The sequence below is a fragment of the Equus quagga genome, unplaced genomic scaffold, assembly GCF_021613505.1.
Source record: "Equus quagga isolate Etosha38 unplaced genomic scaffold, UCLA_HA_Equagga_1.0 208766_RagTag, whole genome shotgun sequence".
In the NCBI taxonomy this organism is placed as follows: Eukaryota; Metazoa; Chordata; class Mammalia; order Perissodactyla; family Equidae; genus Equus; species Equus quagga.
In genome coordinates this window covers 3,780-26,076 of record NW_025799083.1, presented here as the reverse complement: position 1 = coordinate 26,076, position 22,297 = coordinate 3,780, and the positions used below count along the sequence as shown (strand labels likewise).

Here is a 22,297-nt window from a genome sequence, read left to right as displayed (position 1 = left end):
ATGACTCGCATAGTTACAACGATGAACACATGTTAAAGGATGTATTTCACTCATAAGATAGAGGGTAGCAGACGGATGTTAAAAATCCGTCCAAAGGGAGAGTCAAAACAACACAAAGTAAAGTGCTTGGGAGTAAAGGACTACGGAGAGGAATTGCAAATGGAGACTGAACTCTTTCATTCTCTGGCTGGAGGAAGTAAATTATGATAACTGCCAGGAAGGACAAATTTACATATCCATCAGTAACCCACAATTTCCAAAGAATTACTAAAAAGCTCAAGGTCAATGTACAGAGCTAGAATCTGATAACCTGGAAGGATGTGCTGCAGCAGACGCTTACTTCTCCTTGGAAACAAATTTTTATTTCTCCAGGAGACAACTTAACAACGACAACAACAACAACAACAAGACACCCTATAGTTTAACAGTCTCAGAGGTGATGAAACTATGAAACAAGAACTGGTTGCAAGAAAGAAAGGAACACTTAAGAGAAAAACATAACAGTTGGCTATTAAAGCCATAATAGTAGAAACAGGACAAAACAATTAGAGTTGGAGGATAACGTCAAGAGCGTTTCCCAGAAAGCAAAGCAAGAGCAAGGAAGTAAAAACAGGCATTCAGTTTGATGCCAAACCCCTTAATTTCAAGTTCGTGTGCACACTAAGCCAATCACTGAGACACCAGCGCTTGGAGATGGAGAAAGGTTTATTCGAATTGGCGGAGAAGGTGGGAGGATAGGTTCTCTCAAATCCACCTGAACGAGAGAAGAAAGCAGGGGTTTTTACAGAGCTAAGGGGCTTGGCAGGAGCAGTTTCTCAGGAGAAACCAAGGGGTCACGCGTGTTTCTTTCACTCCTGATAAGCCCTTGGGCAGTCTCACTTCTGGGCATCAACAGCAGCTGAGGGCCGGTTATCTGCTGAGTGGTGATCTCTGGTGATTGGTGATCGTAACTTCCTTGAAGGCATTCTCTTCCTTCTGTGAAACAAGCTCATAAATCCCTGTGAGCCTTGAGTCACCCCTCTGGTTAAACAAGAAAACGGCAAATTGACAAGACTGACTTCCTTTCAGCTAGGTCTGTGTTGGGGACAAGGTCGAAAGGTCACATTGACTATTGACGGTGACCCTCGGGTCCCCGGGTTCAAGTTCAGGAAAGTGGATGAGCCCAGGAGGTGCAAACATGAATAATGTCAACTGAAATAAAGAATCGTGATAAAAGTTACTTGAAAGAGTTCGTTCAATAACCAAAGGTGAGGACTCGAGCCTGGGAAACAGCTCAACAGAGCGTCCTGCAGGAACTGCTCTGACGGAGGTCTACAGATCTGAGCACAGTTTATGTGCCTTCTTACGAGGCCGTCCATAAGAGCAGAAAGGGGCTTACTCATGAACAGTCCTATACGCCAACAATCAAACGGCGAAACCCTCCCTCCGTGGCAGGGTACATCTGGTTTTTCTCTCGTTTATAAAGTAAGAATTTCTTGGTTACGTACCCTGGAATGCTGATGTCATCTATGTGGGGAGGGAGGCAAGTCCCAGGGTGGCGAGGTACCCCCCGAACCTAAAGACGTAGCGAGAGGGTATGAGAGCTGGGTACCCTCTCTCTCTTCTGGTTACAGATCTTTTCTCGCTGGCGTCTTCCGTCACGAGGTGAAGGGTTGCAAGGTCATTCTGACACAGGCTTAAGATGACCTCCAAGGCCGCCTCGCTGTACAGCCTAGATTTTGCACTGACTCTAAGCCTATGCGGCTTGCTTGCCAGTTTTGCCTGTTAGACCGGGGAGAGGGGTCCTGATTATTCGTTCACCATAACACGTGTCCCAGAAAGGGGATGGGGGAAAAAGCATCCAAAACGCTTTTGCACACCTAAAGATTGAAAGTAACGTGAATGAAATTTTCGATGGACGAAACTGAACTTTCAAGAACGGAACAGCTTTCGCTGGCAGTCGTGATGCTTAATGCGTTTCAATATGATTCAATATGATCCACAGATCAAGGCTGCCCCAGGGAGAGAAGCCCAAGGTGTCCTGGCCGACATGCCGATCTATAGGACCCAATGGATTTTACGGTGTGGATTAGGGTTGCCCCAGGGAGAGAAGCCCAGGGCATCCTGGCCTACATGCCCATCTCTATGACCAGATTCATATCTAAAGTTATAGACCACACAGTAACCAGACCCCATCTGCACTGAAACCATTTAATGACTTCTTACGTCATCTTTTCTTTGTGTGGTAGAAATAAGTCAGGTACCCATGCCTTATAAATTTAGCCCCAACTCTCAACACACTGCAGCAGCTCTTCACTGCCCATGGGTCCTGTCCCCATGCAGCAGCCCTTCACTGCCCATGGGTCCTATCCCCATGCCATTCCATACTATTCTCTGAATAAAAGAGCACTACTGCCAGACCTTGAGAGTCCAAGAAATCTTTCTTTCAACTCCTGGACTCACCGAGCCCGCATCAAATAGACACACACAGCGCTACATCACAAAGATAAGTGGATTTGAAAGGAACCGGTTTCCTCTGTAACGGGAAGCCATTACTTCCAGAAGGGCGCAGGGGTTGAGCCGACCGCCAGACAGGCGCTGGGCAGGGCTAGAGTTAGGAAGCCGCGCGCGCCGCCCCAACAGGTCGGAGTGGGAGGAAGGAGGGAGAGGCCGACGTGACTTCCCCCACCGGCCGCCGGTTCGCCGGCTGACCGGCTGGAGGTCGCGGGAGGAGGGAGGAGACGGTGGCGGCGGGGCGTGGGCTGGAGGGAAGGGCTGTTTGTCGTGACGTCACGGACAGGGCGGGTCCCATGCAGATATGGCAGCGCAGGGGCTGCTGTGTCGTGATCTGCCGCTTAAACACAATATGCTCTCCCGTGGTGTGGGAGCGAGTCCAGGGCTGTTGCTTGAAACCGCGTGTGCGAGCGGTGTGGAAGGGCTAGGGAGGCTCGGGGAGCAAAGTGACCGTGTGTGTACAGTGCGAGGCGTCTGAGCGTGGGCCGGGGAGGGAGGTCGCGTTCTCATACTTACCTGGCAGGGGAGATACCATGATCACGAAGGTGGTTTTCCCAGGGCGAGGCTTATCCACTGCACTCCGGATGTGCTGACCCCTGCGATTTCCCCAAATGTGGGAAACTCGACTGCATAGTTTGTGGTAGTGGGGGACTGCGTTCGCGCTTTCCCCTGGTTTTCGTCGCTGTCTGAAAAGCAGAAGGACGGAGGCTTCGGAGTTAGGTATCTGCGTTTTCCGCTTTTTCCTCAACATCCTGCAGCGTTCTCCAGCGTCGTGGCGGCTTCGGTACAGGGCGTCTGCGTTTTGCTTAGCTGGGCGCTTGCCATAGTAGGTGCTTGTTCTCTTGGTGTCCCAGCGCGGTCCGCTTCTCGGCGTCAGCGAGTCTCTGCTGCGTTGGCGCACAGGGACGGATAAGGTCTTGCTCCGCGTCCTACTCGACGCCGAAGCTTTCAGGAGAACGGCGCTGGGGCATCCTCCTGTGGGCGGCGAGGGCGTGTGCTCGCCCTTGTCATGGTCTGAGGTAGGACCTGCCTCCAACTGTTCCAGGTGTTGTCCCCGTTGAGTTGAAGGCATGACACGCTTATTTTGTGTGGGGAGACGGCGCCGTCCTGGTGCCTGGGACATCTTGCACGTATAGGCCACGCAAGTCAGAACCGCAGTCGGACCTGAGTCTTGCCAGGATAGCCTGCCTGTCATCCTCCCAGGAATGGACCATAGGAAGTCTTGGGAGGAGCCGTGACCAGTTTCCCATGTGCCCAGCTACTGAGAGGCCGCAACTGCGCAGCCTTCCTACCCATCTCCTGCCCTTTCAATATCGACTCTTTCCTCAGACTTCGTTTCTTGAGTGTCAGCTGCCGTGCTTGATGTCTTGCTTCTGCACCTTACACCGTTGCTGGCCACTTCCCAAGACACCATCCCACCCATCCTCCCCACCCCAAAGCAGCCTCTTCCTATGTCGGCCTCCAGCTTCCTCTTCCCCCCCCCCCCACCTCTTCTCTCAGCCCTCTCTTCTTACCTCCACAGGCACACAGCAGGAGGGAGCTCTCAGCCTCCAGTTTGCACCTGCCGTGCTTCAGTAGCCTGGAGAATTAGGAATCCTCCTTGATATCCCTTCTCCTTAAGTGGGAGTAGGAAGCGTAAACAACACAACCTCCCCACTCCCACCCCCATGCCCACCCCACCGTCAGAAGTAACTTTAGTTTTTCCCCTGTCCCAAAGTGCCGGGATATTGTGAAACCGAGAACGAAGAAGTTGAAAAGACTCTTCCCTGGCCTAGAAGAAGAGAGAGAAAAACAAAACTTCGAGATAAGCTTTGCTAACTGCAGCTGTGCATACTCAGCATAATCAACTGTGGTTCGAAAACAACCAGGTCTTTCTGTCCCTCCTTAGTATGGCAGGGAGCTGTCTTTCCCGGAAAGTCAAGGTCCAGACATCAAGATTCTGCCTCACAAGCCCAAGCAGGCTGAAGATGAAAACTAACCAGAAAAGTCCAGACAGTTAGGGGAAGACAAATTCAGTCTTCAAGGCCAAACCCAGGCTGGTGGCCACCCACGCCCCCTCCCCTACCTAAAACCCCTACCTTTTTCCCTTCGAGGAGACGGATCTAAGTTTTCACTCTCATCTCCACGTCTGGCCGCCTTTGGATAATAAACCTCTTCTCTTGCCACAAGCCTGGCGTTCCAGCGACTGGCCCTCGTGTGCGGTGGCGAAACGAACCTGTGTCGGTGTCGCTAACAACTGAACTACAATCCGGAAGAAAACCCCAGATCCGGTGTTGGGAGTCGTGGGCATTTGGCCGACCCCTTTCCCAGGACGTGTCTGTTCTCGTACCTCCCCCACCCTCGCTTCTGATCCCCAACGTCCTGGCGGACAGAAACTCCCCGGCCAAAGAGAAAAGGCGGGGACCGAGGCGGGGTGGACGATCGCGCCCCCTGGTGGCCGGCGCCCGCAGACCCGCTCGGCCGCAGAAGCTACCGAGACGCGCGTCGGGCTGGCGGCGGCGGCGGCGGCGGGGTGCGGGCGGGACACAAGGGCGCGTCCAAAGAAAACCGACTGAAAAGCACAGGATGCCGAGGGAGCGTTCAGGACGTTGAAAGCAGAGGTCGCACGTCCTACGGACGGATCCGGTTCGATGAACAAGAGCCGTGAACCTCTCTTCTCCCCGGCAGCGGGAGGTCTCCTTGCTCAAAAGGGGAATATCCGAACCAAGACCGAAGCCAACTCTCAGTGCCTTACTGACGGGAAAGCTTGGGTTTTTAGAGTGCCTAACGGACTTCCCCAGCCTTGAGGCCGTCAGCCCTGCTGTGCCCCGGAGCCCTGGTCGAGGAGCTTCTGAGCGAAAGGCGCCCGGAGGAGGACGCCGTCCGCAGCGCGGGAGGCCCGCGGTCGCCCCGCCCCGCGCGTGCCCACGGGGCGGGAGAGCTGGGGCGCGCCTCCGCCCGCTGCCGGCCTCGGGCGTCTTCTCCGCGGAGCCAGGGGGCGGCGGCAGGACGCACGGGAGCCCGCGGGCCCGCGCCTCGGAGCTGCCCGCGCTCGGCTCACCCGCGGCCCCGGAGGAGCCCGGGCCGGGGCGGCCGGCGCTCGGGGACCCCTGGTCTCCACCGACGCCGGGCTCCGCGGCCCGGAGTCCTGGTTCCGGCGCAGCTGGGGGCGGAGGGAGGAGACCCCCCCCCCGGGGTCGGGCTCCGAAGTCGAGTGTGACAGCGGCCTTGAGCGTCCCGCGGGGACTTAGGAGCTGGACGTTCTGACCGCAGCCCGAGTGCGTCAGACTTAGAATAAATGAACACTCTGAATGAAACGGGTCGTTTAAAGAAAAGACGGCGCCTCCAGGCCGGGTCTCGAAGCGTCGACCCCGAAACCCAGACACCCTGGCCGAGGGCCGCGCCGGCCGCCGCCTCCCTCCCCGCGTCTCCCGCGGACCCCTCTCTCTCCCACCAGGAGCCCGCGGGTCCGAAGACAAGACGGGCCGCGCGGGGGCCCCTCGTGGTGCGGGACGGAGCGGACGCCGCCTCTGCCTTTGGCCCCGGGGCCCGAGGGTGACCCTGCCGAGGGGCTGGCCCTGGCTCGGTCGCCGGGACCCTGGGCGGCGGGGCCGGGGCCTCCGAGGCGCCGCGACGGGCGGAGCTGCGCGGGGCCAGCGGGGGCACCGCAGGCTGGGAGGGACCCCGCCACGCCGGCCCTGTCCGTGTGGACGCGCCCGCACAGAACCCGGTGTCCGGGACCCCGACTCCCGCGGAGGAGGCGGGAGAGCGCGGGGGACGCGGCGGCAGGAGCGGGAGGGGCGAGGGACCGGGAGCAGCGCGGGCCGAGGAGCTTCCTTTCCGGGGCCCCGCACCTTCCTCTGCGACAGCGGGGCGCGAGGGCGACACCGCACACGGTTTGAGGAGTAAAAAGTGGCGTTCATCCTGAAGGGACGGGCAAGGTCCCACCGAGATTTGAACTCGGATCGCTGGATTCAGAGTCCAGAGTGCTCACCATTACACCATGGAACCCCCGCGGGAGCCGCGCCTTCCGCGCTCGCCAGAGCGGGCGGGTGAGTCCTCCCCGGGCGCCCGCGGCTCCCGCGCACACTCCCAAGGCTTCCCTTCCCGGGACAGTGGAGCTGCGTGCGTGGCCGTCCGCCTCGCTTTCTCTCTGCGCCCCCCTCCTTTGATTGACTTCTCCTCACTTCACTCGCACCTCGGAAAAGGAGGTGAGATCCACTCTTGGGCTTCGGGCCCGGGAAGAGGAGCCCTTGACGCCTCCCTCCTAAGCCGCCTATTCCGCCTCAGTTTACCAGAGTCTCCTGTCCTGAGGTGACATTTCTGCAAACAGTAGCCTTGCTTTCCTCTTCGTTGCCTTCTCACTTTTCCCATGGCCCAGAGAGGGCAGACGGTTGTCAGGGCGGGACTTGGGACTTCCTGGGTCCCTTGGCCGCGCAGCACCCAGCACGTCCCAAAGCCGCCACCGCCTCCTCCACGTCATATATACGACGGTGTGTCCGCAGTGGAGCGGGGTGGGGAGGCGGGGGAGCTTTCCTTTTCTTCTTCATGCACCTCTGGGGGATTTGTTGTGGTCGTTGTAATTCTTTCTTACAACAAACGCATAGTTGTTACATTCACGATACAGAGTTATCAACCGTGTTTAACGTTTATATCAAACACTCAGACCAACCAGACCATACTCGCCTGCGGTGACTCAAAATCAACCGCCCACCGTGGAGGCCACGAGGCAGGGCCCTGACAATTATACAGCCACAGACTCTCTTCTGAGAGCTTGGCCAAGTCAATTCCATCCCACCTTCTCAATATATCACGACCCGGAAACTGCACGGATTTAAAACATGTACACTATCAGGGCACCCAAGAGCGCTTCATCGCTGGGTCGTAGGGGATGTGGACCCAAGTTGCCTTCACAGTGTATGCAGCTTTTATGTACTCAAAATACCACCACACTACATATTTACACGGGTAATAGATATAAGTTCATATTATACGCCAAAACCACAATCTGTGTATTTCATCTTCCCCTTTATTTCTTCACTGTGTCCCAAAGCCGTCTCTCCCCTGATCCAATAGACGGAACAGAAAAACTAGCATCAACCGGAGCGAAAAGAAAGCGGCTGACTAAAGAACAGAGTCCGAGAGACGCCCAGCGTCGCTGGAAGAGGTAGTTTGTCCCAAGAGACTAGGTGAGGGTTGAATGAAGGAGGAAGGAGGCAAAGGGGCTGCTCTGGTTCTGGGGAGGAAGTTGTCCTCCTCAGAGTGTGAGGGGACGCCGACGCGTCCTCCTGGAAAACCAAGACGTCGAGCGGTAACAAACACCACAGAGCACTCCTCCAGCAGGACGGGAAGATCAGCCAAGGTCTATGACTGCAAGGAACAGAAACGGACTCCGGCCGACTTAAGAAGGAAAGGAATCTGTTTGAAAGGACGCTGGGAGATCACACAGAAGGAAAGGCCGGGAAACCCGGAGAACCGAGCACCGGGCTCTGACGAGGGGCAGGGAGAGAATCAAACGACGTTAGAACCACGACGGGCGGAGAGACTGTCCTTGAGGGGCGAATGCACGTTGGGGCTGAGAGCCCGAGGCCAGCGGTGGGGCTGTGGCGGTCGTGGCTGGCGGCAGCTGGAGTGAGGGCGGCCGGTGAACCGAACTCGCCTGGGAATGTGACTCCTCCCCCTCCCCTTCCCGCTCCTCCTCTGCCTCTCCGCGCTCCCTCCTTCGCCCGTTCTGTTCCTCCTCCCGTTCTACTGCTCCAGCCCTCTCTCCTCGGCTCTCCGTCTTCCTGGCTCTCTCTCCCCTCGTCCCCTTTCCCCGGCCTTCTGGTCCTCCCGCATCTCCTTCTTCCTTCGCGATCGCCCCTCCGCGCTGCTCCTCCCCTCGCCCGGAATGAACGCCGCCAGAACTTCGCGATGGGTTTCCGCAGTTGTGAGGAAGGTGAGGGAACAGTTTCCACCCACGCGAGAAGCACGAATGCTTTTCTCTCTGGTCAGGACTCTTCGCGGGTCTTTGGGAGGCTGAGTGAGGTGGCCCCGAAGTGGGGCGACTGAGCGTCCACAGCCGGTTCCTTGGGGTCCGGACAGCGTGGGCCTCAGGATGACCCAGGACGACCACGAGGCGGCAGCGACTAAACGTAAGGAACCTCTGTTCCAGCACCACTTACATCTGACCACCCAAGTTTGCGGAAATGTGATTCGGCTGGAATCCTTCCCTGCTACTAACTCCAGGAAGAAAAAGGCGCTGGGTTCTCGGGCGGGACCACCTCGCCCCCTCGTGGCCACCTCGGGAACGGCGCACAGGGATCCGCACAGACGCAGAAGCTGCAGGGACCGGGGATGCGAGACAAGGTCGGTTCCAAAGAAAACCAAACACGCACACATAAAAACATGGTGTAGTAGGAAGGAAAGTAGGAGGGAGCAGGAAGGAGAGGACATTTTTCAAGGAAAGCATTCTCCCACCCCGATCTATTTCCTATTCCTTGAAAATATTACCTTCGTGAGGTGTAATACGCGCCCTATGGGCTGCACCTATTAAAAATGTATCATTTGGTAAGTTTCGACATAAATATACACCAGTGAAACCATCACCGCCAAGATGGTGAGCATGTCCGTCACCCCAGAAGCCACCTTACGCGCCTTTGTAGTGCCTCACTCTGCTTCTCCCCGGGTGGCCACTGAGCTGCTTTCTGTCGCTAGAGATTAGTTTAAAATATTAATGCTTTTATATAGATGTAATGATACGTCATGGACTTCTTTATTTGGCTTATTTCACTGAGCATAATTATCTTGAAAATCATTCATTTCGTTGCATGTATCAATAACGGTTCATTCCTTTTAACTGCTAGAATTCCAACGTGTGGCTGTACCACAGTTTGTTTATCCCTTTGCTCGTTGATGGGCATTTCGTTTGTTTTCAGTTTGGGGCTATTAAAAATAAAGCTGCTAGAAATATCTGTGCACAGGTCTTAGCATGGACGTATGCTTTCTTTTCTCCACGTAGGAGTGGAACGGCTGGAGTCCAGCCACTATGTTAGGTGTATGATCAACTTTTAAAGAAACTGCCAAACTGTTTTCCCAGGTGGTTATGCCAAGCCACATTCCCAGTAGCAGGGTTGGGAAGTTCTAGTTCCTCGACAGCGTTGTCAACACTCGGCACGGTCGCTCTTTTAAATGTCAGCCCCTCTAGTAGGTTTGTGGGATGTTTCACTGTGGTTTTAATTTTCATTTCCCTAATGACTAATGATGTTGGGTGTCTTTACATGTGCTTGTTTGACACATGTATATCTACTTTGTGAAGCATTTGCTCAAACCTTTTGTCCACCTTTAAATATTGTGGGGTTTTTTTTCCTTGCTACAGACTTTTAAGAGTTTTCTAAAAATATATTTTGGATACAAGTCTTTCATCAGACATATGCTTTGAAAATCTTTTCTCCCAGTCCGTGGCTCGTCATTTCGTTCTGTTAACAATGTCTCTTAAAGAACAGAAAGTTTCAGCTTTGATGAAGTCCAGTTTACCGATTTGTTCTTTTATGGATCGTGTTTTTGGTGTAGGAGTTAAGAAAGATTTTTCTCCTGTGCTTTCTTCTAGAAGTTTTATAATCGTAGAGTTTATACTTTTAAGTTCACGATCCATCTTGAGTTAATTTTTGCATATATTGTGAGATACGGGTCAAAGTTCTTTTCACAGATAGACGCATAGGTAGATGGATACACGGATAGGTAGGTAGGTAAATAGAGAGAGAGATAGAGAGAGAGAGAGACAGAGAGTTGTTTCAGCACCCTTTGCTGTATAGATTGTCCTTTCTCTACTGAATTGCCTATGCACCTTTCTCAAAAATCAGTTGTCCTTATATGTGTGGGTCTCTTTCAGGACACTTTGTTCTTTTCCTTGCATTCATTTATCTTCTTTGATGCAAACATCACATTTTCTTGATTATTGTAGCACTGTAAGTCTTGAAGTTAGGTAGTGTTAGCCTTCAAACTTTGTTCTCACTTGTCAAAGTTGTTTTCCTAAGTCCTTCGCATTTCCGTATGAATTTTAGAAGCTGTTTGTCAATTTCTACAAACAATTTTGCTGGAATTTTGATTGGGATTGCATTGCTTCTATAGATCAATTTGAGGACAACTGACATCGTAATAATATTGAGTCTTCTGAACGATGAGCAAAGGACATCAGTCCGTTTATTTAAGTCTTCTTTAGTTTCCCTTGGCAATGTTCTGTAGTGTTTAGCACATAGGTTTTCTTAAATTTTGATTCTGTTGTAACTGGCATTTAAAAGAATTCCATTTTCTGATTGTTTGTTGCTAGCATATAGAAGTAAAATTAATTTTTATATATTGATTGTGTATCCCGCAGCCTTGCTAAAACCAGTTACTAGTTGTAGTAGATTTTTGTTTTCTGCATTCCTTTGGACGGTCTGCGTAGAGGATCAGTTTGTCTGTGAATAAAGGCAGTTTTACTTCTTCCTTTCCAATCTACGTGCCTTTTATTTCTTTTTCCTGCCTGATTGCACTGGTCAGAACTTCAGGAAAATCTTGACTAAATTAGTGAGGGCAGACATCCCTGTGTTCTTCCTAATCTTAGACAGATAGCATTTAGTCTTTTACAGTTAAGTAAAATATTAACTGTAGGTTTCTCATAGATATCCTTTATCAGGTTGAGGCATTTCCCTTGTCTTCTTAGTTTGCTGAAAACTTTCATTAGGAGTGGATGTTGTAATTTGTCAACTGCTTCTTCTGCATTTGTTGAAATGATTATATATGTATATATAATGATAGATATGTAATTTTTTTGTTTTTCAATATGTCAATCAATGAAAGTGATTGATTTTTAAATGTTAAACCAACCTTGCATTCTTGAGATATACCCAAGTTCCACATGAGCCATTATCCTTTTTATATACTGTTGAATTCAATTTGCTAAGATTTTGTTTAGAATTTTTGCATCTACGTTTACGAGGAATATTGATCTGTAGTTTTCTTGTAATGTCTTTGTCTGCTTTTGGTATCAGCAGAATGCTGGCCTCAAAGAATGAATTGGGAAGTATTTCTTCCTCTTCTAGTTTTGGAAGAGTTTGCATAGAGCTGTTATTATTAATTGGTTGCATGTTTGATAGATTTCACCACTGCGATAATCTGGGCCTGGAATTTTCTTTGTGAGAAGGCTTTTAACAGCAAATCAAAATTTTAAAATAAATATAGCACTATTTTTCTTTTCTATTTCTTCTTGAGTGAACTTTGGTAGTTTATGTCTTTCAACAAATCTGTCTATTTCATGTCATTGATTTTGTTGGCATAAAGCTGTTTATGATATTCCAGTATTATTTTTTTAAGGTCAACAGCATCCCTGTCCAGTATAAATATAATATGAGCCACATATAATTTTTCCAGTAGCTACATGAAAACCCTTTTGAAACCCAGATGAAACTAACGACATATTTTATTTAATCCAATACATCTAAAATATTATCATTTTAGCATGTAATCAATATAAAAGTTATCAGTCAGATATTTTACATATTTTTTCATGCTAACTCTTCAAAGTTCAGTATGTATTTTACACATGCAGCACATTTCAACTCAGATTAGCTACATTTCAAGTGCTTATTAGTCACATGTGGCTGGTGGTTACTGTATTGGACAATGCAGGTCTGTAGGATCTCTATTAGTTTACCCTTTTACATTCCTGATGTTGATTATTTGTGCTGTTTCTCTTTTTTTCTGGAGAAATCTAGCTAGATGTTAATCAATGTTATTAATCTCTTCAAAGAATAGGCTTTTAGTTTTATCTCTATTGTTTTTCTATATTCCATTTCCATTTTTCCTGTTCTCATGTTATTATTTTGTTCTGCTTGCTTTAGATTTAATTTCCTCTTCTTTTTCCAGTCTCCTAAAGTGGACACATAGATCCTTGATTGGAGAACTTTCTTCCTCCCTCCCCCTCAACATAAGCACTTTCTGCTTTAATTTTCCTCTAAGACTGCTAGGGAATGTATCAGAAAAATTGGGCTAGTTTGTGCTTTCTTTTTCATACACTTCAAAATATTTTAAAATTTTCCTTGAAAACCACAAGGCAAGTTCATCTTTGACCGTAGTTATTTAAGAAATGTTGTTTAATTTACACGTATTTGAAGATTTCCTAAAAACTTTTCATCATTGGTTTCCAGTTGTTTCTTTGTCATCAGAGAACATACTTGGCATGATTTCAATCCTTTTACGATTTTTTAGATTTTTTTTTGGACAACTCCGAATGTGGTCTATCTTGGTAAATGGTTCATGTGCAAAATGTATTTTTCTGTAGCTGATGGGCCATTCCATAAGTCAAGCTGGTTGACAGTGTTGTTCAGGTCTTCTATATGCTTACTGATTACTTGTTCTGTTCATTACTGAGATAGGAGCATTGATGTCTCCAATCATAATTTTGGACTTACCTAATTCTCCTTTCTGTTCTATTAATTTTTTGCTTTACATAATCTGAAGCTCTGTTATTGGGTTAGATACCTTCCCAGAATGGGTATATCTTCTTGAAAAATGATCTCCATATCACAAAGTAGTGTCCTTCTTTGTCTCTGTGCTGGGTAAGCATTTTACAACAGAATGCTTCCATTCTCTCTGTCTCACCCTTTTGGCTGTTGTTGCCATCATATATTTCATTTTTACGTTCATTATAACCCCCCTATTATACTTTAAAATATTTTGCTTTATCCAGTCAATTACTTTTAAAGAGATTTTAAAAAGAAAAAATGCTTTTCATGTTTATGCACATTATTACCATCTCTGTGCTCATCATTTCCTTGGGTAAATCCATACTTTTTATCTGGTATCATGTTCCTTCTAGCTGATGAACTTCTGATAACATTTCTCATAGTGAAGGTCTGATGGAAGTGGATTCCTTCAGCCCATGTTAGTCTGTAAAGTCTTCCTTTCATCCTCACTTTTGAAAGATATTTTCACTGGGTACAGAATTCTGGGTTGACGTTATTTTTTCTGGTCAGTATTTTCACAATATTGCTCCAATGTCTTCTGGATTGCATAGTTTCAGATGAGAAGTCTGTAGTCTACCTTATTTTTGTTCATCTACATGTTTCCTTTTCAGTGACTATCTTCAAGATTTTCTTTTTTTTTTTTTTTTTTTTGGTGTTCACAGCTTTATTAGGACGTGTCTCAGTGTGTTTTCCTTCTATTTTTGTACTTTGGGTTCTTTGTGCTTTCTAGATGTGTGATTTTTTTTTGTCTTTCATTAATTCTGGAGAATTCTTCAAATATTTTTTCTGCCCCATTTTCTCTCTTCTCTTTCCGGAACTCCAATTATACAAACGTGGAACCATATAATGTTGGTGAACATCTTTTGCACTCTCTATTTTTTTGTCACTAACTTTTTTCCCTTGCATCATAATTTGGTTGATTTTTATTGCCTATCTTTAGGGTAACTAATTCTTTCCTCTGCTGTGTCCACTCTGTAGGTAAGTCTGGTGAAGAAGTTCTTCATCTCTAAAGTCATTGAAAAAGTTACTAGCATTTGCTTCTTTTTAATATTTTCCATCTCTCAGATGAAATTCTTCAACTGTTCATGCACATGGTCAACCTTTTCTGCTCCCTCAGCACTTATAATCAATGGCCTTTTTGACATTTTTGATCAGACACTTCTTTATTGCAGGGAACTGTCCTCTGCATTACAGGATATTTTGAAGCATCCTTGAAGTCAACCTATTAAATGCCAGTAGCACTCCTTCCAGTCATGACAATTGAAAATGTCTCCATGCATTGCCAAATGTACAGCTGAAGAGTGCAATCACCCTGCTTAAGAAGAACAGCATTAGATTCTAGATGTTAATGTACAGTGTTTTACAATTCCTGTCCAACTACTAGGTGCTTCATTCTGATGACTGCTTTAACTCATGACAATAGTAATTTCTATGTGTATATGTGTATTATAAGCTTTGACTGAATGCTAGACACTGTGTGTAAAAAGAACAATTGAATTATGTTAACAGTATTTACACCCGTAAGTAATTGTGCCTATTCTTCTGTCAGGCCATTAGTATAGGTATTTGAATAAATCAAGCAAGCAGTTGAGCTGGTGTTGGATTTTATTGCTGCCCTAGTTAGCTGCTGTGCACCACAGGCTTCTAGTTCCTTCTTCAGTGTATGGCTTTTACTGTGGGCTTAGTGTGAGATCTGAGGTGCTGCAGGGATTTTTCTCGGCATTTCTGCTGCACTCAGCTCTGATACGCCTGCATCATAGAGGGGTCTCTTGCTGTATTCTTGCCTCTCCTCTAGAAGTGGATTAGACTGCCTTTGCTCATTTCTCAGTCCAAGGCTCATGGAGGAAAAGGGAGGGTTCAGTTCTCCTGTTTTAGCCTCAGTCTTAGTCAGGCCCTGTGTAGCAAGCTAAGGCCACGCGTGCCTGAACCCCAGTGTTTCTGTGATCTCCCTCTTGTGGTAATGGGCCTCCGCCACTCAGTCATGGCAAGACTTGGGCAAGAACAGGTCTCCTGCCCCTTATCCATTGGTCAACAGCTTTTGCTTCTAACCCTGCCCCAGCAGCAGCTGACCTATGCATGGGACCAAAGGTTGGCAGGGTTCCTAGCTCCAACACCAATGGTAGATGACTTTCAAGTCATATGAGAGAAGTGACCAGGTTTTGTACCTCTGCCACAGTGGTGACTGATCATGATCTGCATGCCTGCAACACTGAGGCGACCTCGAGGGAGTCGCTTGCTCTGCCCCACTTTTTGTATATGTGTGAGCCTTTGGTAGAGGCCTGAGGAGAAAACCTGGCAAATGGGCAAAAACTTGCCTAGTATCTGGGCCTCTCAGAGAGAGGGGCTATCATGATAGCCCACACTTGGTCTTTAAGAAATGGTTAAATTTCCGTTATTTTCTCCTTAACTTACATGGACACCCTCTTTCCCTTTCAGTTACTGCCAAAGATGAAGTGGTTCATGTGCATGTTCCTCCCTGGAGGGGTTTAATGATGCTTTGGACTTCAGTTTACCCAGTGGTCTTACAACCTCAGCTCTCTGGTGGGCTCAAAATAGATATGATTTTGTAGGTCACCCAGTTTTTATCTTGTTGTTAGAGCAGAAACAACTTTCTTTTACTTACAACTTTCCCTATCTTAAGCATATATGGAATTACACTTCTGTTTTATAGAATCCTTATCTTTTCACCTACTTTGGGACTAATTTCCCCTCAGCACACCACATAAATCCCTTTAACAGATGACAGCTTCTTAAGAGGGCTTTAGGTGGGGGTGATGAGCACCCTGAAGATCCCTGCCAATCAGCCTAGCCCTATACACTTAGTGCTGAAGAGAAACCTTGGTATGGCCAGTTGACACAATTATCATCCACAGCTCTAGCTGAATTATTGTAATGGGGCTCTTCCTCCTTGACTACCATAGTAATCTTTGTACAAGTTGGCAATTGGGGTTAAGTTAGGTGAGATTTTCCAGAGGCAGTTAAGATTTTCTGAGATTCCAGTTTGTGGTCAAATGTGGACTAGCAGAGTGAAGAAGACACTCTGGGCATGGAGAAAAGACAAAGAAACATAATATTGCATGGACACGCCACATCTTTATCACCCTCAGAGAAGTGGTCTTGATGAAAATGGGACCGGGTAACTGAAATACTCGTTTCTCCAAGCACGTCATGGCGAAAATTGGAAAAATTGGCTTCATTGTTTAAATGATTGTGTACTCAGATTGAGTCTGAAGGTATATAAGGTGCAGACTCCACTGAAAAAGTTGCTGAGATGTGAAGGTGAGGACAGGATGCAATTATGCAAATTTATGTCTTTCCCATTCTTCCAGGTTTTTTCATTTTGCCTGATCTTGTGGTCCCAGGCCCAGGCTTGAATGTACATGTAACTAAGGAAGGCAATATCAGTGCAAAAGACACAATGTTTATACCATCCAATTTGATAATGCTTATTCCTAAAGGTACTTTCACTTCCCATTATGTAGCCAGATAGGTGAACGCAGCCCAATTATCAATTATATTAGTCTGCTTGGGCAGGCATGACTACAGATTAGGCGGCTTAAACAACAGACACTTATTTGCTCACAGTTCTGGAGGCCAGAAGTCCAAGATCAAGGTGCTGGTAGAATTAGTTCCCGGTGGGCCTCTCTTCCTGGCATTTGGAGAAGGCTGCCTTCTCTCATTGTCCTTGCAGAGGCTTTTCTCTGTGCCTGGAGAGAGATCGCTGGTGTCTCTTCCTCTTCTTATATGGACACCAGTCCTATTTGATTAGGGCCCCATCCTTATTACCTCACTGAACCATAATCACCACCATAAAGGCCCTACCTCCAAATACAGTCACATTGAGGTTGGGCCTTCAACATAAGATTTTGGCAGGGGACACAATTCAATCCATAACATCAAGCAACAGGGACAGTCCTATGATCCTTTACCTGTCAAATCCTATGACATTTTCCTGGTGATGGGGCTAAGTGTTAGCAAAAAGTGTTAGCAAGGCCACTGTTATCGCTAGTTCTATGATTAGAAAAGCACCCCTGAGCTGGAAAGCATGACCATACAGAAAAGAGTGTAAGTCACACAGGTAATAAATGACAACGGGAATATTTTAGGCAACAAAAAGTATGCTCATAAAAGAGTTGTGATTCCAGGTAAATTGTCATCACGCTATTTCTAGAAAAGTGTATTGGACCAAGGGAATAATGCTCCTAGATGATCTCTTCCAGATCTGGCACTGATTAATGCTGGGAGAAACCTATAGAGCTTTATGTCTGGAAAAGAAAAATTAGATTCTTGAGGATTTAGGAAGAGTGCCTAAAAATCTCCGGAAGGAGCAAGAGCAGCCCTGCCTGGTGAATCTTGTCCAGCCCTCTACTTTGATCTTGAGGATAGGCTTCAAAAGGCTTCACTTTGAGCCAAAGAAAAGGCACAGAGGGGGCCCAGCCCAATGATCCTGTGATTAAGGCTGTCAAACCCTAAAGGCTGAGTGAACCCAGGGTCCTGAGTTGAATTTATCTATTTGCCTTTATCAGAATTGTTTACCAAATTTCAGAGAGCAGAAAAAGAGATTGTACAGATCAGAGTTGGCACCTGAGTGTTCAGGAAGACTGGAGTCCCTGACTAATTGGACGTAGAGTGTGAGAGAAAGAACATCAGTCAAGGAAAACTCTAAGATTTATTGGCCTGAGCACTTGAAAAGATGGAGTTAGCATCAAGTAAGGTGGGAAAATTGCAAGTGCAGCAAGTCATGGGGAGAAAATCCATTATCCAGTTAAGGGTCCCAGAAGCCTTGCTTGAAAGTGTTCACCCTCCTGCATTTCTCTATTCCTGCATCCTTGAGTCCTTTTGGTGTTTGGAGATGCCTGGGTCCTGGTGCTCGGTCCCTTGTCACCCTAGGTGCCTTCCCTCCCACCTCCTCCAGGAAACCTGGTCCACTCTCTGACAGATGACCTTCTCTGCACTTGGGCACCTCACGAAGGATCCTCTCTATGTCAGTTCTAAGGTACCGCCAGGAAGAGACAACTCGCTCCAGGACTGGGACTTTGGACGTGGCTTACATCATCACACATCACTGTCCTGCAGAGTGCTGGGCCTTGTTGGTGGGGCTTCTGCATTCTGGGTGATTCTCCTGAGAACCAATAAATTCCATTTCTTGGCTTGAGATCATTAGTATTTGGTTTGTTGTCATTTGCAGTAAAACATTAATACATACTAAGTAAAATAAATAAGTTTAAGAGTTCCTTCTGGAAACCCTACTCAGCTGATTATTCATTTGGGATGGAACCAAATAGCCTTGAAGCATTTTCACAAGAAATGTAATTGTCTTTACCCAGACATTCTTCTTCTGTATTCAGTTTAACGATGATTAGCAATGAATCTCTTCATAGTTTCTATCTATCAACACAGAAATATTTGAATTGGCTTAGCTATAAACTTCTTCTCTTGAGAAAGTCTTGAAATGGACCTTTGACACATGCCCATAAGCAAATTGTAGGTAAGATTTTTTAAGGAAAAATATTTGACTATATGAAAATGTGTCTAGGCACATATAAAACTGCATACCCAATTGCAGGGAAAGTGTAAAATTGGAGAAAGTACATGTAGCATATAACAGAAAAACTGATTCATTTCTAGAACAAGTTTTTTAAACTCCAACGAAGAAATAAAACTCAAAGGGTTATGTCCACCCAAACTGAATTTTAGGAATCAGAGATGCTGGGAGATTTGATCCATTGTTTGAAGTATTTTGTTTTCTGAAATATGCAGAGGCTGCAGGTGCCAGAAGAGTCTCACATTTCTTTACTGCTCCTGTAGTGATGTTATTCTTTAATGGCAAGCACATTAAGGCTAATTTGCAGTCAGGGGGAGCAGTGATATCATAGATTCCAGTGCACAATGTGCACTGACAGATGGTCCACAAAAGCTCCAAGTAAAAAGCCTCTTCCACATCTCTTGAAAGGTAGAAAACACTGTCCACTCTCTCCTGGTGCACAAGTGTACTGACTTCAGCAAGTTCCAAGGACTCAAGAGTGTGAAAGAAACAATCCTGAAACTCGTTATCTATAACAAAATATGACATTTCTCTTTCTTCTGGCAGGGTATTGGGATAGGTTAGCATTTCTGGAAATAACTCCTAGAAAATTAGGGAAGGAGGGTGAAAATGAGCTTCTCTATTGGGATCCCTCCTTTGCTGTCTCTTCAGACTTTGGGGTGTTACTCTATGTGCATGTTTTATAATTTGGTATCTGGCAATAATTTCCATAGGACAGCAAATGAATATTTCTCATGAAAGAAACATGGTTTCTTGTGAATAGGGTATAATAAACCACTACCAATGGAAACCGATTCTCTCACCTGCTGAGAAAACAAAGGAGAGGAAATTATTCACTAATCATGATAAGAAAATATCCTGCACCTTACAGACATACTGTCTCTTATTGAAAGGCTGATGGTGTGCCCAACCAAAGGAGGAGAAAGGAACCACAGTAAGATACATCAGATAGGACTGTCAGAACTTCAGGAATTAAGAAAAGATCCTAAGCACCTCTAGAGAAAAAAAGGTTCTGTAGAAAAGGTTAGGTCTCAGAATGTCATTGAAATACTTGATAACATTAATGTTAGGGGGAAAATCCAGTAAAACTACTTTTTTCTTTTTGAGGAAGATTAGCCCTGAGCTAACTACTGCCAATCCTCCTCTTTTTGCGGAGGAAGACTGGCCCTGAGCTAACATCCATGCCCATCTTCCTCTACTTTATATGTGGACACCTCCCACAGCATGGCTTTTGCCAAGCAGTGCCATGCCTGCACCCGGGATCCGAACCGGTGAACCCCGGGCCACCGAGAAGCGGAACTTGCGAACTTAACTGCTGCACCACCGGCCGGCCCCTAAAACGACTTTTAAGTTACAATTTTACTCACAGAAAAACTGTCAAACATGTGTGAGGGTATATTACAGATGTTTGCTTAGAGTAAAATGAGAGCAAAAACCAAGAAAAAGGAAGACATTACATCCAAGAAACAGGAGATTCAAAATAATAGAAGAGGGAAAGGAAGCTTCAGGATGACAGGTATGCAGTTAGCCTAAAGAGGAATCACAGATGTGAGCAGGATGGAGAACTCCACGCGAGGGGTCTCAAAAAAAAATAATAAAACTGAGGGTTTATGTGATATTTATTGACAGTTTAGGAAATACAAATGACCCAGGAATTCCAAACAGATGTATGAAGAGCTTAAAACTCATCACTACCACGCTCACAACAAGAAAACAGCTGAATAGAGCCAGCCCTGATGGCCTAGTGGTTAAAGTTCCAAGCTCGCACTGCTTGGGCGGCTCGGGTTCGGTTCCCAGTCACAGAACCACAGCACTGTTCTGTCAGCTGCCATGCTGCAGTGGCGGCTCCCACCCAAGAACTAGAAGGACTTGCAACTGGAATATACAGCTATGCTCTGGGGCTTTGGGGAGGAGAAAAAAAAAGAGGCAGAGTGGCAACAGATATTAGGTCAGGGTGAATGTTCCCCAAGCAAAAAAGAAAAGAAAGAAAGAAAGAAACAGCTGAAAAACAGCTGAATAAACTAAAAATCAACAACTCTTCTTAGTTCCATCAGAGAATTGAGGTCACAGGCAAGCCAACACCCCCAAAACTGGAGAGACAAGGAATCACAAAGTGCCTGGATCAGAAACCACATCTCTAGAGCCAGCAGCATTGGGTATTAACACTTAAAGGGCAATTGACCACTTGCTGGAGCTGAGTGGGGATGGCTTGAGAGGTAAAAACTCCTGGGGGCCCAGCTTTAGGGAGGCTCCCATACTTTCATGAGTTTTATCTCTAGGACTCTCAAGAGACTGTCAGGGTGAGGATCAGAGAAAAACCCCCTCTTGCTTCCGGAGGTGGAAGGGAAAGTAACCATTTACGAATATGCCCAGTACATTCTGTCCTTCTTAAAAGGCTGCCCTCAAGGAAAAGTAGTTTTCCAGAGCCTAACCAGTGTAGGGGAAGGAAATACCCAATTCCAGCCCCCTGTAGCCATTCCATTTCACATAAGGGGGTAAAAAACTTGAGAAGCTCTTGTGAAGATCACAGTCCAGGGGCACAGGCCACTAAAAGATCAAGACCTCATATAGGACTACAGCGCACTTCCCTTCCCCAACACCTTACCACCATATCATTAGGGCTCCTGTATAATAATGGGGGACAGCCATGGAAAGAATGACAAGGCTCAGACTCGTTTAAAGCAGTCTCTAGGAAAACCCAAAGACGACTGGGAAGGCAAAAACAAGGAGACTAGAGGAAATTTAAGTCTCTGACACCTACAGCTACAGCAAACAGTACACAGCCTAACTCCTAGCTAGATAACCATAATACCTCACACTAAAGGCCTATATACCTTGGTTCCTTTTACCCAATACATCATTTCCAGCTTTCAACAAAAAAATTACAGGACATGCTAAAATGCAAGAAAGACAGTATGAAGAGGCAAAGCGAGTATCAGAACCAGACTCAGATATGACAGAAACTTGGAATTCTCAGGCCAGGAATTTAAAATAACTATGCTGAATGTCATAAGGGCTCTGATGGAAAAAGTGGACAACATACAAGACCAGATGGGTAATTTAAGCGGAGAGATGGAAAGTCTAAGAAAGAATCAAAAGGAAGTGATATAAATCAGAAACAGAAAAGAAGAACGCCTTTGATGGGCTAATCAGTGGAGTAGATATGGCCCAGGAAAGCATTAATGAGCTTGAAGATACATCAATAGAAACTCCTCAAAATGAAAAGGAAAGAAAAAATGAAGGAAAAACTAGAACAGAATATCCAAGAGCTGTGGGGCAATTACAAAAGGTATAACATGCATGAAACGAGAATATAAGGTGAAGGAAGGAAGGGAGGGAAGGAGGGAGGGAGGAAGAAAGGAAGGAAGGAAGGAAGGAAGGAAGAAGGGAAGGAAAGAAGGAAAGAAAGGAAGAAAGAGTAGTAGTCAGCATTCTCCAGAGAAACAGATCTAATTGGACCTATCTATCTATGTAATAAAGAATTGACTCACACAATTATGAAGCCTGGGAAGTCCAAATTCTGCAGTGCAGGCTAGCAGGCTGGAGAGCCAGGACAGCTGATGGTGGAGATGAAATCCAAAGGCAAGGTGCTGGAGAATTCCCTCTTACTAGAAGAGGCCAGTCTTCCTGTTCTATTCAGACCTCCAGCTGATTTGATGACGCCTACTCATATTATGGAGGGCAACCTGCTTCACCCAAAGTTCTTTGATTTAAATTTTAATCTCATCCAAAAAACACCTTCACAGAAACATCCAGGAAAATGTTTGACCAAATATCTGGGCACCATGGCCCAGTC

At 46.7% G+C, this 22,297-nt stretch overlaps 1 long non-coding RNA gene and 2 other non-coding genes across 3 annotated transcripts; 2 read left to right on the top strand and 1 right to left on the bottom strand.

The window, feature by feature from the left end:
• The first annotated feature begins 3,001 nt into the window (after positions 1-3,001).
• On the top strand, positions 3,002-3,165 carry LOC124233656 (U1 spliceosomal RNA). The gene has a single exon (XR_006887120.1). It is a non-coding gene; the product is annotated as a U1 spliceosomal RNA (small nuclear RNA).
• Positions 3,166-6,065: 2,900 nt separating this feature from the next.
• Positions 6,066-18,063, top strand: LOC124233655 (uncharacterized). Its single transcript, XR_006887119.1, has 3 exons — positions 6,066-8,410; positions 8,627-8,820; positions 17,872-18,063. It is a non-coding gene; the product is annotated as an uncharacterized LOC124233655 (long non-coding RNA).
• On the bottom strand, positions 6,412-6,483 carry TRNAQ-CUG (transfer RNA glutamine (anticodon CUG)). Its single transcript has one exon. It is a non-coding gene; the product is annotated as a tRNA-Gln (tRNA).
• Positions 18,064-22,297: the final 4,234 nt, after the last annotated feature.